The 17,711-nt window shown below is 43.2% G+C and overlaps 1 protein-coding gene across 1 annotated transcript in view; it reads right to left on the bottom strand.

Annotated features, from left to right (window-relative positions):
- The window catches only part of antxr1c (ANTXR cell adhesion molecule 1c), an 81,725-nt gene that overhangs the window by 27,531 nt on the left and 36,483 nt on the right, over positions 1 to 17,711 (bottom strand). The gene's annotated exons all lie outside the window — the stretch shown is intronic.

Here is a 17,711-nt window from a genome sequence, read left to right as displayed (position 1 = left end):
TACTCCTGGATAGGGGTTGGACTCTGTCCTATTCTGGAGTTGCCCAGGGTGTGAGGCGCCGGGCGGGTGTGGGGATACTCACAAGCCCCCGGCTGGACGAGAGGGTCGCCTCCCTACGCCTGCGGGTGATGGGGGGGAAAACTCTGACTGTTGTTTGTGCATATGCACCAAACAGGAGTTCGGAGTATTCAGCCTTTTTGGAGACTTTGAATGGAGTCTTGTATGAGGCTCCAGTAGGGGACTCCATAGTTCTGCTGGGGGACTTCAACGCACACGTGGGTGATGATGGAGATACTTGGAGAGGCGTGATTGGGAGGAACGGCCTCCCTGATCTAAATCAGAGCGGTTGTCTGTTGTTGGACTTCTGTGCTAGTCATGGACTGTCCATAACAAACACCATGTTCGAACATAGGGATGCTCATAAGTGTACGTGGTACCAGAGCACCCTAGGCCAAAGGTTTCATCTGATCTGAGGCCGTATGTGTTGGACACTCGGGGGAAGAGAGGGGCAGAGCTGTCAACTGATCACCATCTGGTGGTGAGTTGGGTCAGGGGGTGGGGGAAGACTCTGGACAGACCTGGTAAGCCCAAACAGATGCAGTGCGGGTAAATTGGGAACGTCTGGAGGAGGCCCCTGTCTGACGGACTTTCAACTCACACCTCCAGCGGAGCTTTTCGTGCATCTCTGTGGAGGCTGGGGGCATTGAACCAGAGTGGACAATGTTCAAAGTTTCCATTGCTGAAGCTGCGGCGGCGAGCTGTGGTCTTAGGGTCCTAGGTGCCTCAAGGGGCGGTAACCCACGAACACCCTGGTGGACACAGGTGGTCAGGGAAGCCGTCCGAATGAAGAAGGAGTCTTTCCGGGATATGATCCCGGAGGACTCCGGAGGCAGTTGCAAGGTATCGAGGGCCCGAAGGGCTGCAGCCTCTGCCGTGACAGAGGCAAAGTAGCGGGTGTGGGAGAAGTTTGAAGAAGACATGGAGAAGCTTTCGGTCTGCACCAAGGGTGCTTCTGGAAAAACCGTTCGCCACCTCAGGAGGGGAAGCGGGGAATCATCAAGCTGTATACCGTAAGGATGGGACGTGTTGACTTGACGGGGAGGTATTAGAGCGGTGGAAGGAGCACTTTGAGGAACTCCTAAATCCAGCTGACACGCCCTCTGTGGTAGAGGGCAGAGCTGAGGTGAGGGGGATTGTCGTCAATTTCCCTGGTGGAAGTCGGAGGTAGTCAAACACTACAGCGGCAAGCCCCAGGGATTGATGAGATCCGCCAGAAATGCTGAAAGTTCGGGTGTGGAGGGGCTGTGTTGGTTGACACGCCTCTTTAACATTGCGTGAAGTCTGGGACGGTGCCTAAGGAGTGGCAGACCGGGGTGGTGGTTCCCTCTTCAAAAAGGGGGAACAGAGGGTGTGTGCCAATTACAGGGGTATCACACTTCTCAGCTCCCTGGTAAACTACTCCAAGGTGCTGGAAAGGAGGGTTCGGCCGGTAGTCAAACCTCGGATTGAAGAGGAACAATGCGGATTCCGGCCTGGCCGTGGAACAACGGATCAGTCTTCACTCTCGCAAGGATCTTGGAGGGAGCTGGGAGTATGCCCAACCAGTCTACATGTGTTTGTGGATCTGGAGAGGCGTATGACCGGAGTATGGGGTGAGGGGGTCCCTTCTCAGGGCCATCCAATCTCTGTATGACCAAAGCGAGAGCTGTGTCCAGGTTCTCGGCAGTAAGTCGGACTCATTCCAGGTGAGGGTGGCCTCCGCCAGGGCTGCGCTTTGTCACTAATCCTGTTTATAAATTTATGGACAGGATATCGAGGCGTGTTGGGGCGGGGAGGGGTTGCAGTTCGGTGGGCTTGGGATCTCATCGCTGCTTTTGCAGATGATGTGGTCCTGATGGCGTCATCGGTCTGTGACCTTCAGAACTCATGGATCGGTTCGCAGCCAAGTGTGAAGCGGCTGGATGAGGATCAGCACCTAAATCTGAGGCCATGGTTCTCAGCAGGAAACCGATGGAGTGCTTTCTTCAGGTAGGGAGTGAGTCCTTACCAAGTGAAGGAGTTTAAGTACCTTGGGGTCTTATTTGCGAGTGAGGGGACCATGGAGCGTGAGATTGGTCGGAGAATCGGAGCAGCTGGTGCGGTATTACATTCCGTTTACGCACCGTTGTGACAAAAAGAGAGCTGAGCCAGAAGGCAAAGCTCTCGATCTACCGGCAATTTTGTTCCTACCCTCACCTATGGTCATGAAGCGGGTCATGACCGAAAGAACGAGATCAAGGGTACAAGCGCGAAATGGGTTACTCAGGAGGGTGGCTGGCGTCTCCTTAGAGATAGGGTGAGAAGCTCAGTCAATCCGAGAGGAGCTCGGAGTAGAGCCGCTGCTCCTTCGCATCGAAAGGAGCCAGTTGAGGTGGTTCGGGCATCTGGTAAGGATGCCTCCTGGGCGCCTCCTAGGGAGGTGTTCCAGGCACGTCCAGCTGGGAGGAGGCCTTGGGGAAAGACCGGACTAGGTGGAGAGATATATCTCTAACTGGCTGGGAAACTCCTCGGGATCCCCAGTCGTAGCTGGTTGATGTGGGGCCGGGAAAGGGAAGTTTGGGGTCCCTACTGGAGCTGCTGCCCCGCGACCCGATACGGATAAGCGGATGAAGATTGATGGATGGATGGTAATAAACACGTCGCAAAAGGCTGTGACATATTGCAAAAGACCTCAGATTTGTTTTGTTATCTAATTAAGTATTAGTAGAAAACAGCACTTTAAAATGTAATGTAAATATTCAATTAATGTTCAATTTGTCCAATAAAATAAAATAAAATATTGTGTATTTTCCTAAATTTGTCCAGCTCTACACACACACACACACAACACACATAAACCAGGGAATCCCATAGGAATAATGCTCAAACAACATCTACAGTCAGATAATGGGTCCATTGACAATCAATCAAATGGAGCTTGTACTAAACTTGGGTTTGAGGTCGACCAGCCTTCAAACGCTCTCAAATATCCTCCACATTAAATACAGGAACCTGAATCATCTCTTCTATCATGTGAAGCTAATGTGAGTATTATTCAAGTCAGAGACATTTCTGCAGTCCAGCTTTGTGTGTTGGCATCCTAAGAGGCAGGGTTAAAAAAAATGCATTGGTGTTCAAAAATCTAAAATTATGGGTTAGCCAAATGCTCAGAGGCCACTGAATACACACTATGCAACATGGAGGTAACAGTAATTTCCACAAGTTTGATTCCTGTGCACATGATGTACTGTACTTGTGTGCTATTATCTTTATTCAAACCAGATACATACATTTAGTGGATATAAAACGGCCATGAAAGTGTGAAACTGCTGTAGAGGCACAGCTGTATTACATTGGCATTACCTGTGTCTCATGAAGTCTTTGACACCAACACAGTAACACATAGCTCCAAGAGACCTGGCTCGTGCTGCTGTTGGAAGACACGGGCAATAAACAGAATAAGTTCCAGAAATGGCATCAAGCAAGGAAAGTATTAATTTCAGTGCTATAACCACAGCAGTTTAGAGTTCTACCTCTGCTGCGCAGTGATGAGCTGATGCTCCTGCAGCTCTCCGTCTGTCAGCGCAATAATCACACTGGCCGTGCCTGGAAGAAGCACACGGACGTGTATAAACACACATGATGCAAACTTAGCTTGATGTAAGTATTACAACAAGTCTTTGATGCGTACCAAAGTGTCCTGGTATCTGCTCGTTTGCCTTTAAAGAAGAAGATGTTTTATGCCAAAGCTATATTAGTGAGTTGATTTGTTTGATTCTCAGTGTAAGATTAAGATAAGCATTACACAAAAGCTCACCCCTGCAACCCGAGGTGCATGAATGGGTCTCCACCGGAGTCCTTTTTCAGAGAGTTCAGCCCTTTTCTGATGTTCACTCTGCAGAGAAGAAAGAGCCGAGTTAGTTGCAATGAGGAAAGATTTAAACTGCAGCTTCTTTGTTGTATGTGTCTTATCTCCCAGTGTGGAAACTCATCATTTCTTGACATTTTTCTGTTTTTCCCCTTATCTCTTCCCAATACAGTAGCACTATGGTTGCTGCCAAATGTGTAGATGTACACGTCTTTGTGCTTTATGAAGGTTTTTACCCGATTCTGATTCATTTTACAACGAGCATGAATGCAAGATAGAAACAGTCCGTTTGGAAGTAGAAAACCAGTTTCCGTGATGCTCTCTCACACAAAACAACAGCTTTATATAATCTTCATTCAGAGAGCATCTGCTTTCACTCTGGTCAACAGTTTAGTTTACTTTACGGCTGATCTTTTCTTGTGTAAGGGCATTCCTTGCTAGATAACATTTAACAAACGCAAATTCAGCTTTGGTTAGTCAGTTGCAGTTAAACAAAGGAACAGAAGTATCAGCCATAAATGGGGCGAAGCCTGCGAGCTAGTCAGGCAGTCAAACTCTATCTGCACCCCTGTACACACACGTGACAATGCCCAAGCCGTATCATTACCAAAACACAACCCCTCAATTTGGGGGTCTATTTAAGCTGCAACATTTTCTATCTCTGCCTTGTCAATGCTGCTGTGCCCTGCACCTGTATTGCTGTCTGCTTTCAGCCCACCCCACCACCACCACAGCAAAACCTGAGGCTTCGGCGAAATGGAAGCTACTTCATCACCACTCGCATATTTCATGTAAACCCAGACTGCGGGGTGATGAGGTCGGAGTTGGCCCCCAAAACAATGTCTGCTGTTATAGTAACATTCAAACGGAGTTGTCTGACTGAACTCATTACCTGTTTTCTGTCAGTTTCATGATGGTGGGATGCTCTGGAGGAGAATGTTATGAAGGACATCCTCAGCATGGGACTGGAACAGAAAAGAAAATCCATCATGGCACGTCATTCTGCAGCAGTACAGTCAGATTAACCCATTACTGGTATAACCTGGCAAAGACCAACTTCACCAGCATTGGCTGCTGGTTGGTGATTCCCACATTGCACAACTGATACAAACATTTCTACATTTGAGGTTAATCAGAAACATGGTTTACGGTTACAGTTATACTGCGAAAGCAAACAAATTATTTTCTTAGAAGCAAAACAAACTGCCCGGTAACCCATCCAGTGCTTCACTTTCTGCCAGACAAACAAAGTTTCAAACTAATAAAAACTCATGAACAAACTACCTCACTCGCTTTGAGGTCACTCAAACAGACTGTGTAGAATGGGCTCTTAAACCCAACCCAACAACATACTAAGACAGTGGTTCCCAAAGTGGGGTCTGGGGACCCCAGGGGACCTTAAATGGCTTCCAGGGGTTTCCCAGAAAAAGGGGAATCCTTTCATTTCCCTATAATCTATCCATAAGTACCACCATGACAGAAATGTATGACTACTAGGGTCATTTCTCTTTATCTAAAATCAAAAAATCCTACCAGTTGCGGACCCAGGGACAAAAACAGAATGGCGGTCTGTGGGTCTAAATTTGTGTCCGTTAGTAGGGGTGGGGGAAAAAATCGATACAGCTAGTATCGCGATATTTCCCGTGGCGATACTGTATCGATACACAAACGCCAAGTATCGATTTTTATTATTTAAACTGCACATGAGAATTACTTTTTGGTTAGTAGAATAATCAAATCAGTTGCTTCTTCAGTCCACCAGATGGCGCTGTGTTGGTTTTCTGGTGAGGTCAGCGGGGTACTGTCAGCGGCGAGGGGATGTAGATAAAATAAACATGTCAGCGTTAGAGAGAGAAATCAGAAATGCACCGTCTGCATTTAAATCAGGTTTGGAACTTTTCGGATTTGTTACAAGGAGGGGACAACTGAGATGGATATGAGACATGCGATTTGCAAGGAGTGTGTATGCAAATAAAATACTCAGGGAAAACACCAACATGAGGGCTCATCTTACACGCCACCATCCAGAGTTAGCGTTAGCCGAGGACGGTAAAAGCTAATGCTAAACCAGCTCCGCCGAAAAACCAACCAACATGGAACACTTAGCTTGACAAAGCTACCTCCAAATTCAGAACGAGCGAAGAAAATAACTCAAACCATCGCCTGCTTCATGTGCAAAGACCTGCGTCCAAACGTTGTGAAAAGGGGATTTTGTCAACAAAACACTGGAACCAAGGTACGTAACTCTGTCGCGCCGCTTTTCACGGATACAGCCGTACCCAAGGTCTACAGAGAAGTTAAACTCAAAGTTCAGGAAAGTTTAAAAACAGCAGAACGTGTTGCATTGACTTGTGATGCATCCACCTAATTAATGCAAACAGTTCAGTTGCCAGTTGTATAACATTTATAACACATTCATGAAAGTGTTGTTGTAGTCAGCTTGACAGTCACATTTACAGCAATAAAATCCATGTGAGATGAAAACAGATGTTGACGATATTTCCTTTGGGGACAAAATAATGAAGTTGGAAAAAGTAATAGAGGACAATATATCGCAGAAATCGCATAGTGTTAAAATCGCAATAATATCGTATCGTGACCCAAGTATCGTGATAATATCGTATCGTGGTGCCTCTGGTGATTCCCACCCCTACGTTTAGGTGTGAAAACGTTTGGAACCACTGCACTAAGACACCCTAAGTGACGCCCTGCACGTATGTTCAGGATTTGAACCCCTGTGCGTGACAAGGGCTAAATGTGGAATTCAAACCATGTCATGAACCCTCAAAAGTTGCTATTTTTGTTATTGTGAAAAAAATGTATATTTAGAAAGGAAAACATACACACATGCACAGCTTTCTGAAGTAAATAAAATGTTTGTATTGTTTGAGAGAGTTTGAGTAAGTGAATGCAGATTTGCGTCGTTTGAAAACGTTATCATGTTTGTTTAAAACAGAAACTTTGAGGAGGGGTGGTGCTGTGCTCTGGTTGAACCGCAAAGCTCAGGTGTTGTTGTTGCCTTGGAGCAGTACGGAAAACAAAACCCCCCACTAGCTGAAGGCCATCTGTTGACATTTTGGATTTTACACTGCACATATACGTATACGTTCATATTTCAGCCATGAGAGCATGCAGTCATATATACAGTAGAGCCCAACCAGATAAAGGATTTTTAAGGCTGATAACGATAAATATTTGGTATTTAAAAAATATATGCCAATAAATCGGCTGATATATATTAAAAGGAAAAATCCGAGAAACGCGTTACTAAACATAAACAGATTTCCTTAACATTAGTATTGTAGTTATTATGAGTTCTCACTAAAATAATATGATAATAATTTGTTTTATTGTCCACAACAACAGAGGAACATCAAAAATTATTAAAGGTTCTGATAAATGAAATGTAAAAAAATACAAACTAAGATATTAAACTTAAAGTTCTTTGAACAAAAACTAAAAATCCGTTTCCAACAGGGATGTTGTAAAACGCCCTCTGGTGGACAAACTATTCAACACCAACACTCATAACATGGTTGACCGTCCATTTTTATTTTTTAGATATTCATTTATAAGAACATTTAAAGACAAAAAATGATTCCGACTTCTGAAAGCTTCCCACTTTACTTCCTCTAAGAGGCTGTAAAACCTGCTATGGTAGTCTCTGCTGGTAACCCCAGTAACCCAGACATCAGCTCAGCTACTGCAGAGACAGAGGGAAAAAATCCGCCTGTATGATGAGTGACTTAGCATATGGCCAGCTGTCTCTTAGGGACAGATTTCATTTTACTCTACCGGGGTAACTGCTGTGTAAAATGTGTGTTTCTCCTCAGTTGATCTACGTCTCGGGACACCAAGGGCCCCGCGATGGATGTGCCAGTGTGCAGGATTTGGCTCAAATTTTGGTATTACAACCTGTCACTCAAAAGTTGCTATTTAGTTTATTTGTGAAAAAATGTGCATGTAGTAACTACATCTCAGGACTCCAGGAAGTCAAGTACGAGGCAACACGGCTGTTTTAGTTGGTGATTAGAGTTAAATGTTACAATATAGGCTAGTTACATATGTAATTCCATTTTCCTCCTGCATATTATTAGGCATTTTGTTAACATGCAAATGTTTAAATACTGTATGTGTGGAGTGAAGTGTTTCTTACCTTTGGAATTTTCAGCTAAATTCTCACAAAGTCGTAGATTTCATCCCAGTGATTCTTCACCATGCCGACCTAAGACAAAAAAATGATGAGTTGTGTTCAACTGTCATGGATGCCAATAACAGTGGTTGAAAACACAACAAAAGAACAAGAGTAAGCAAAGTGGTCCTAATGCTAATCACAATACAGAAAGTATGAAAGCTGTGAAGTCATGTACCCTTTACCAAGATAGCCGGTATCTTAATGACTGTAGCAGTTGTAAAATATAATTATGCATATATCTGTGAGTTACAAATCATTTGCTCAGCTAGAGGCTTTATTAAAAATCAAGCTAAAGCTATCTACAGACACACACTGACCTCCATTTGTATTGCGGTTCAAACAAAATATGGCTTTGTCAGCTTAAAACAACGGGAGTAAAATCATAGGCTCCACTGTTAAACTTGTTACAGTAACTTTACTTAATTTATCTGTCGAAATCATTGTAACAAAATATTGTTTTGCTTATCGGTTGCTAAACCTTGGAGTAAAGGAAATTAAACCTAAATTTCATAAATGGACCATCCAAGTATGTATCCAAACACCACTTGGGGAGTAACTATTACAATTAGCTTACACTATACTTTAAAGGTGTGCTGAGACAAAAGAGGATGGTGATGGGGGTGGTGTGTAATTTAGCACACCCTCCTGTATCCTGAATGAGACCCTAAAGGAGAGGAAATAGGTCCTGGTCACCAGGAGAGCTCCATAAACTGGACTATTATAAAAAACTGTTCCCTATGGAGTACCTTCATTTCATCTGGGCACACTGTGTGTATGTGTGTTTGTAGCAATTAAATAAGTGGGAGCATTAAAGAGAGCTGCCAAAATGATGTGACAGTGGGTCATCCATTAGCCAAAGAGGCACAGCGGCAAATGGGCATGACTGTGGTCAAACTAGAGCCGTTTAGAGGATGAGGCTACTTACAGTAGAATAAAGTGCGAGGTGTAATCTAGGTGCGGATTAACTGATGTAACGGTATTAGACACCACTGTAACCGGCCAGCATAATATGTTGCCATTTCTTGTAGGGACAGAAGGTCATCACCAATTTTTTGTCCATGGGGTTTAGCTGGATTTCAATTTATCGGAGGGTTTTCACTGACAAGCAGTCCACTGAGGCGTCACTCGTAAAGCCAAACATATTGTTGTGACTTTTTAAAGGTCTTTACCTTGTGTTGTTGACGGACAAACATTGTCAGTTTGCAACAGCGTGTATGGGAGTGGATGGGAACAGCCTAACACTGACTCTGTTATCCTAGCTTACTTTTGGTGTATCAGTTCCAAGCAAACTCAAAAGAGGATCTGTTGAGAATCACGTCTGACATAATAACAGATTCAAGTGATATCTGGCTTATGTGCTTTCGTGCCTTGGGCTGATGTTTTGCTAATTTAGATAATTACAGATACAGGAACCAACGTAGCCATGTCTTGCGAGTTGCTTTGGAATATAGTACATGCTAGCCAAAACTTGAAATGGAAAATAATTGTAACTAATGTATTTGCTTTGCAATTGTCTGTCTCCGAGGCTATACCCTATGATATTTTATGGTATTGCTTGGTCGCAGAGGGGTTAGATATGCCCAGGCTTAGGGGGTAAACATAGCCAGGGAATACCAGGGACTTTCCATCATGCCTAAGTCATAAGGCATCTATCCTGCCAGACCTAATGCTCTGTTATGTAGATGGATAATGTACATTATGAAAATACGTGTGTGTAGTCTTCTAGTTCCAAAATGTTCTAGTCCACAAGCGGGAACAGGAAAGACACAAGAATTAACACAAACAAGCAGCTGAAATGAGGCCAGTCACTACTCCAATTTCAGGATTCAAATCCACAAAAAACAAACAGTGAATTGCTCGAAGTAGCATGCAGCTAAAAAGGTAAGCATTTGTCAGAGTAAAAAACACAAGAATCGCAGAAGAGTCAATGATGCACTTCTGCCAAAGCTAGAGGTTCAGCTTTGGTTCCCTTGGGCCACCCATGCTGGTTATATTGGACCTTGCCAGAATACAATATAAAAAAAAAAAAAATCATCCACAATAACATGTACGATTATGATTATGTGAAGCTTCAGGTTGAAACCAAATAGAACTGAACAGATAAAAAAATGCTGGTCAACTAAACACGTACCTAAGCATTTCTCAGAGTTCTTGTTGATCTGATGACATGGACTTGTTCCCCCACTTCAAGGCTGGTGAGCAAAAGAAGAGGACAAGACCTTACAAGGCTCAACAAAATCCTTCAAATATATAATAAGCCGAGGTGGAGGAGGAGAGATGTTTAGATGGATGTTCAAGAACATGTGCAGCGCAAACAGAAATAGTCACACAAGGATTGTGCCACACAGACGGTCTCGACTGAAGGAATGGCAGGAGCCAATTTAGCGTGTACATTTTTCCATTACAGCAACAGAGGAGGGGGTGCGGGGGTAAAAAATAAATAAAAAGCATGGTGAAACTTTCTTGCAGATAATTGTAATGTAGAGGTGTAGGAGTATTTATTACATCGTGGGACTCCCCCGTGGTTTTCAGCTGCTTATTGACTTTGAACCACAATGGCTTCTGTTTTCTTTGGAACAGTTCCGTTGTCCGAGGTGGTCGAGTGGTGGGAACGAGGCCTAGCTTGCAGTTTCACTCACTGTCCAACAGCGTTGGGAAAGGAAGTGGGCCATTCATTCTATGATTCTAATGAAACTATTTTATGTGGTGCCTTTTTCCATTTATCCTTGATCAATTTTAATGGTTGAATGGAGTTGAAGTGCCAGCGGCTTGGGGTTTTGGACACAAAGTAAAGGCTTTGAGAGGTGAGGGGCGTTACAATTTGCCGACAAGATCAAGCCCCAACAGCATTCTGAAGTTAGTACAGCAAATCGTCAAAGCCGAGCGACAGGTTTTCTTGATTGGACGATCTCGGAACAAGATGGAGAGCTGTGTCTGGCAGTAGCATGTTAGGGCGATGAGAGAAAGAGAAACAAAAGAAAAGGAAGGAAAGAGCAGGGAAGACTGAAGAGGCCTAAGCAAGTTAGATACAGTAACTTCAGCTGATAGGGAGTGAGATAAAGTGAGAACCATTGGCTCGAAAGCAAACTTGACTGCCAGAGAAGCATGCCAGGATTCAATTAAATCTTCAACGGTAGGCAAGTTTCACTCAAGTTTTCACTTCAGCCAACACAAGCTGGCATACAAACCTGAATCACCAACACCACCAAAAAACCAGACAAAGTGCAAACAATGATTAAATCACTGTGGGCTAACATGTTTTATTGACTTTACCTATTTTTACAGGGACCATTGACAGAGTTGCTGTAATGCTCGGTGCCCATGTGGCCTCGGTTTTAAGGTACTGATCATGAACTAACCGGTTCAGATCTGACTTTGGGACCATTGTTAGATTTCTCTCACCTTATCCCTGAATCTTAACTGTCAATTGTCTTATAAATGACAGAATGGCCACAAATACTTAAAGAATCTCAAAAAGAGATGTTCGGAGTGTGGTCAAGACTACTCTATCTGTAAAGGTATGAGATAACTCTTGGTATTGAATGATACTATAATGATATAAATTTAATATAAAATATAAAATATTATATAAAAAATTGAATTGAATTGAATGAATTGAATACAAGCTTGTGTTGACTGGTCGAGGGAGTGTTGCCATGTGGATTTGGTTTTCTATGGAACCAACTACCGAGGTTGGTCTTGTCTGTGTAGATTAATCCAGATAGTAAGACGCCAAATGAAATTTAGAACTATCCAAACTGGTGGTAAAAATGGTTTCATTAATAAGACATTAAGTCTCCCAGAGGAATATATTTGAGGTTTGTTTAATGACAAGCTGTGATGTCACAGCTTGCTAAATCAACATCAACTCCACCCAGACACCCCAGCTTGTTGCCCAAATTAGTATTGCCATGTCTTGTAACTGACAAAGACACTTAAGTAAAAACAATCGAAAAATTATAATGTAATTGGAATTATAATAGTTGGAAACTTATAGTAAGTCTTTCCGCTGCTACATCAGTACATCCCGGCAGTAATCTACTGTTCCAAATAGCTGTAGGCTAAGGGAGCTAAATATGCCATTACTGTTCAGCGATGCTCAACAGACGTGTCAGAGGAGACAGGAATTTGCTACCCAAGGGTGCCAAGGAGACCTGAAAAGAATCATTTTTATAATGCCTTTTCTGCTGACTGAATGATTTTGCAATGTGTGTTCTACTTTACATTTATGCTGATACAAATACAGGCGATACAGTTTAGGAGTGTGGATATATTTTTTTAACTTCCAGTTGTCCAATGGTTACCATTAAGTTCCATACAGTATGTTAAAATCACATGTGCTTAATGTTCCATAACAATGCTGAATTTATGCTGACAGTGTTACACTATTATGTATGTAATTATACAGTTAATGTGACGACTACTGTGAGTTGCATTGCATTTTCACATGAATGGTGCTGTGCTTGTCAAGTCATTTTGAATTTATATAGAGAAAAAGTTCACTGTAAGCTCCCGGTCCGCACCAACAGGCAGTGTTAGCAACTAGCTGGGTGATGTGCAGAGAATGGTATCAGCTGAAGAGCCAGATGTTTATCTCAGGGAGTTGGTGTGAAACTAGTCTGGATCAAGAGAAGTACATTTCCAGGATAAAGCTGACATCTGGCACCTAGCTCATGCGCAGGACGTCCTCATGCAAAAAGGCCAGAGTGTAGCCTTAGGTCTGGCAATGGGGGAATAAGGGACCTAACAGAACTAAACAGGAACTAGATATTGATTCATACGATAAAAGATATACTGGGTAGTGCGGTAGATGGGAACTGCTTTCTAACAACAAGTCATATTAATACACTTCCATAACAATAGCACTGTGTTCTCTCGTACATATACATGGCCAGCATATTAATTAATACTGCTTTACGGTGCTTTACGGGAGAAAACAGTTGATGTTTCAAAAACAGGTGAGGCTTACAGTGGCCATTTTGAGATTTAGGACTTTTTTTGTTGACTAGCCTGCAATCCTGTAACTGTAGCAAAGGATATATACAGCTGAAGCGTGTTTTGATTTTCGCAATTATTCAACCAAGTCCATTTTTAACTATCCAGCAAGCACTTCTGTCCAGAAGGCAACTGGACGTGTGGGAAAAGCTCCGTCAGTCTGAAGTCTTGCGGCTCTCAGCTCGTTCTCACGGTTCAAAGTGTTGAAGAAGGGAAAAAAAAAGAAAGACTAACCCACGTAGGAGCTGTTGCATTCCAGCTGGGCTACCAACCACCACCCCAGCCGCAGCCAATGGTGGTGCTCCAATTTAACTGACTGGGCACAAGGATTTGTTTGTTTAAAACCACTAACTACTTTTACAGACTGCACAAGTCAAAGGCTTTACTGCATGATTGCTGAGCTAATGCGCATGTCTATTCCAAAACAGGAGAATTGTTTTTTATCCCAAAAACTATTGGATAACTAGCTGCCTCAGAGAGGCCTGTGAGATGGGTGTCAAATCCGTATCAAATATCAGGATCAGGGTAAGAGGAAGAGCGCATTCATCACTTTGAAACCTATTGTCTCCTGTTTTGGTCCCCTGGGTGACTACAGACCGCTTGATATCTTGATTAACAAGACATTTTTCCTGCGGAAACACAGTGCTGTGTCATTCCCACATCTAAAACGTAGTTCCACGACAGACATATCCAAAATATTTATGGACAGCAGCTGCATTTGTTTTTCCGCTGAATTGCCGGATTCAGGCAGCATGAGTACTACGCCCAACCATTGTATCAACTTGGGCTACAGCAACACAATGACAACAACATTTGCACGGCGTGATGAGTTTATGTTTAGGACATAAGAAGAGGAGACGAAATGATGGTGATTTTGCCCGGCAACACCGAGAGGATTATAATCGGAACTAGTGATCTACATATTCACACACGATACTGCAGTAACACCAAAGTAGCAAGAGGAGTATGGTTTGAAGCGGTAATGGGAGTCTGGTGGAAACAAGCGAGACAGACTGATGGAAAAGCTTTGAGAAAGACGGCAGCAAAGGCCGATAGAACTTTACATAAAGGGAAGAGCGTTAAGACAGCTTGAACATTTGTCTGTTTGCATGACTTGTGACATGGCATTGCTAATTCTGTTCTTTCACCTTCCTTCCGTGATATTGTTATCCAAAAATGAATCAGTGAAGCAGGCTGTGTCAAGAACGCTTCTCATTTGTGTCCCCCAATCAACTAAACGAAGAATGGTTCGCTAATTACAGTGCTTCATCATAAGGGTGAACACAGGCATTTGGCCCAAAGGTGAACATCTCCACATTAGAACACACCCCAAACATTTCCTCTGGCTCTGCGTTCCATATAAAACATCAGTGCGGTACATGTGGTACATATGACAGCATATAGGCCTTAAACGGCATGTCCCAAATTAACCTTTGACTCACCGCCAAATTGGCATGTAGATGAGAACATTCCACCGACCACCAATAGTTAAATTTGCATTTTATTTGTGAACCAAAACTTTATGGGTGGGGTTGCAAGTCCAGCTTGTAGGGGATGATTGAACCATTTAACCGTCAATGCGATTTTTGACCAATAATTTTCGTCTATCTGTTAACTCATATAAAGAACAATATAAGTGTACAAGAAAATTGTCTTTCTGCATGATAAAAGTGTAAATTGGCAAATCTAAATGAACTTCTAGTCCTAACTTTGAACCAGCAAGTTGCGTTTTAAGGCTTCTCTTTTTCTGTTCGGGGAGGCTACATGCACCATTCAAACTATAAATCAATGAGGACTAATCTATTTTAAATCGGGCGATCTACACACAGACTAGAATCAGGGAAGAACACACCGCTGACAACACGGTGGAGTGGTGGATGGACGGGCTAGCCGGAGAGTGCCGCTGTTGGACTTGTAACGGTCCTCAAGCGGTTTCAGGAAATGCTGGCAGTGTCCCAACAATGCACAGAACATCAAGCCTGGCATCTGTGTGCTGGAAAGTGTGTTCAAAACCTCCTGGACGGTGAACTGAAACTGTTTCTGCTAGCGGTCAATGTTAATGATCGGTTAACATTTCAATTGTATTGTGCTTTCTTTGGAAGTGCGCTACCAAAATCCCTGCTTACTAACTTATTAATTAGCATGAGGGTATAACGCTGTCTATACAGTAAACAGAAGTGACATGGTGCTGGCATTGGTGTGTGCACCCAGTGTTTGTGTGTGTAGTGTGTGTGTGTTGTGGCGTATGTCGGCAAACACTCCGCGTAAGCTCCAACATGAGACACGCAATACTCCATTTATTCCAGCATTGCATCCACTACTACTGTGTCCTCTTAGTTATTTCTTTTCCGATGTTTGTAAGGTGCAGCCCTGTATGTGCGGGACTTGAAGGGGGTAAAACCGCTCTAGCTACAATATTATGTGGTTGCCACTTTAACGTCATGGAGTTTGGTTGGACTGCCCTACACGCCTTGATGCCTAGTTGGTGTTCACACTTTTTACTTTCCTTTAGGAATATCTACAGATTAAGTAGTTTGAATTGTGTGTCGCATAAAAACCAAGGTTTTTTAGAACCCATTCCAACCAGATGGCATTAGTCACCTCGTATAACCCTTCAGCGCTGCAGCCACGCATGTGGCCCCGACAGCACTGGTCTACAGTACGAGCCATGACATGACATCATTTGCCCCAAAGTCTGCAATAAATGCCTTTGGAGTTGACTTTGAGCCAAACGCAGCAGTGTACTTCTTCTCATTAGATGGATTAAACTCATGATCTAGCAACACAGTGCCCAAAGTGTGTGTTCTCATGTCTTAATCAAACCGGACCATCCCAACTCCATCAGCTTTGCAGTTTAAACACTGCCAACTTATCTGCAGACATGATGTGGATTTGGATATAACGTGCAAAGCCCCAGTTAATGTCATAATGATGTTTTAATAGTAAACACTAGCAGCGTGAATCTAGGGAATGGCAACGTAAGTTGGATGGGTCTGGTCACCACTTTGGGTCTGATTGAAATATCTCAAATAAAATCTAAACATTCCAACAGTTTCAGCTGCACGTTGCACTCAACCACTGCACCTAAGTCTAGCCTACAGAGGCGGCCATGTGTTGATTATCCCTACATTATCACACACTGCTAGGTAGGCGTTACTTTTTTTTGAACCTTGCTACATAAAAAAGGAACACTACCTGACAGGCGTCGTTGTACCTAAACGGGGACGATTTAAATACAATTGTCCACTATCGAGGAAATTCCTGGGAGAATGGGCTGACACTTAGCAGCTTTTACTGATGAAAAACAGTTTCAACCAGAGATAAGCAAGCTAATAAATGGCATCTTCTGTGGCCATAGTAAAACCCCTCAGCCTTGTTTACCGATGCTCAACCAATGGCAACACTATATAATTTCGTTGTGTTAGCTGCGGACTGTAAAATAACTTCCTGACCAGTCCTGATTTAGGGGACTTAAAAGACAATCCAACCAAGGGTGTAACTTTGGTTTAGGTTTCACTTTTTGGTTTAGGTCTGCACTTTTGAGCAAAATTAAGTTTTTGAGAAAGTGATTGCACCATTTATGGTGCAAATGTCTTATGGATGTAAATGGTTATATATTTCCTTTAGCAGCTAATTACAGTAGGCATGTATGTGTATATATATACACACATACATGAATTACTGGATATTATATGTAATTTTGACTTAAAGATGTAATTTCACTGTCATATCGGTCCCAAAAATCTGTATTTGGTTTCATTAACTCCTAATAACGGTATCGGTATCCGCCCTGAAAAAAACCCAATATCGGTTGATCCCTAACGGAAACCCATTTCACACACCAATTAATGGCATATGGGATCTAACCCGGGCAGAGAGTCAGATCATGTTCATAAAACCCTATCAGCATGCGGGATGGGTTGGAGGGGGGCTGAGGCAGGTCCTAATGAGCTCCTATCATTTGAAGTCCAGAACAATGTCTAAACTTGTTACTCACCCCTCAGAGTACAGAGCCAGAACATGCAGACCAGCTAAACAATAGCATATGACCATGAAACAAAGAGAAAGCTGTTCTTTATTTGCAGCAGTGTGTCAGTGTTTTACTGCACAGGGCGACAGGCCAAAACAGCCCCCACATCTGGGGAGCAGTCCCGTGTTTTGTGTCCACTTCTAGTAAGGGATCACAAGCCAGGAAAAAAATGTCAAAGGTGCTGCGGAGTTCAGTGGGTACAGCAGTGAACTTTAATGTCACTGGTGGTCCTTTAGATAAAGCCAGTGTGAGTGTGAGCTACTAACCAGCCCACCAGTGATTGCTAATATGTATGAGACTTTAAATTCATCTCTCTATTAAACCCCCCCCCCCCACCCCCCAACAAAAAAAAAAAAACAGCAACAAAACAAGGCTTTTAAAGGTGCGGCGGGGCAACATTTAGCTCCAAATCAAGACCAAATTTTCTTTAAATGCTTCCTGGGCCTATCTTGTGGGGGAAAACTCTGACTGTTGTTTGTGCATATGCACCAAACAGGAGTTCGGAGTATTCAGCCTTTTTGGAGACTTTGAATGGAGTCTTGTATGAGGCTCCAGTAGGGGACTCCATAGTTCTGCTGGGGGACTTCAACGCACACGTGGGTGAT

The sequence above is a fragment of the Etheostoma spectabile genome, chromosome 21, assembly GCF_008692095.1.
Source record: "Etheostoma spectabile isolate EspeVRDwgs_2016 chromosome 21, UIUC_Espe_1.0, whole genome shotgun sequence".
NCBI classification, from domain to species: Eukaryota; Metazoa; Chordata; class Actinopteri; order Perciformes; family Percidae; genus Etheostoma; species Etheostoma spectabile.
This window is presented reverse-complemented; position numbering and strand designations above follow the sequence as displayed.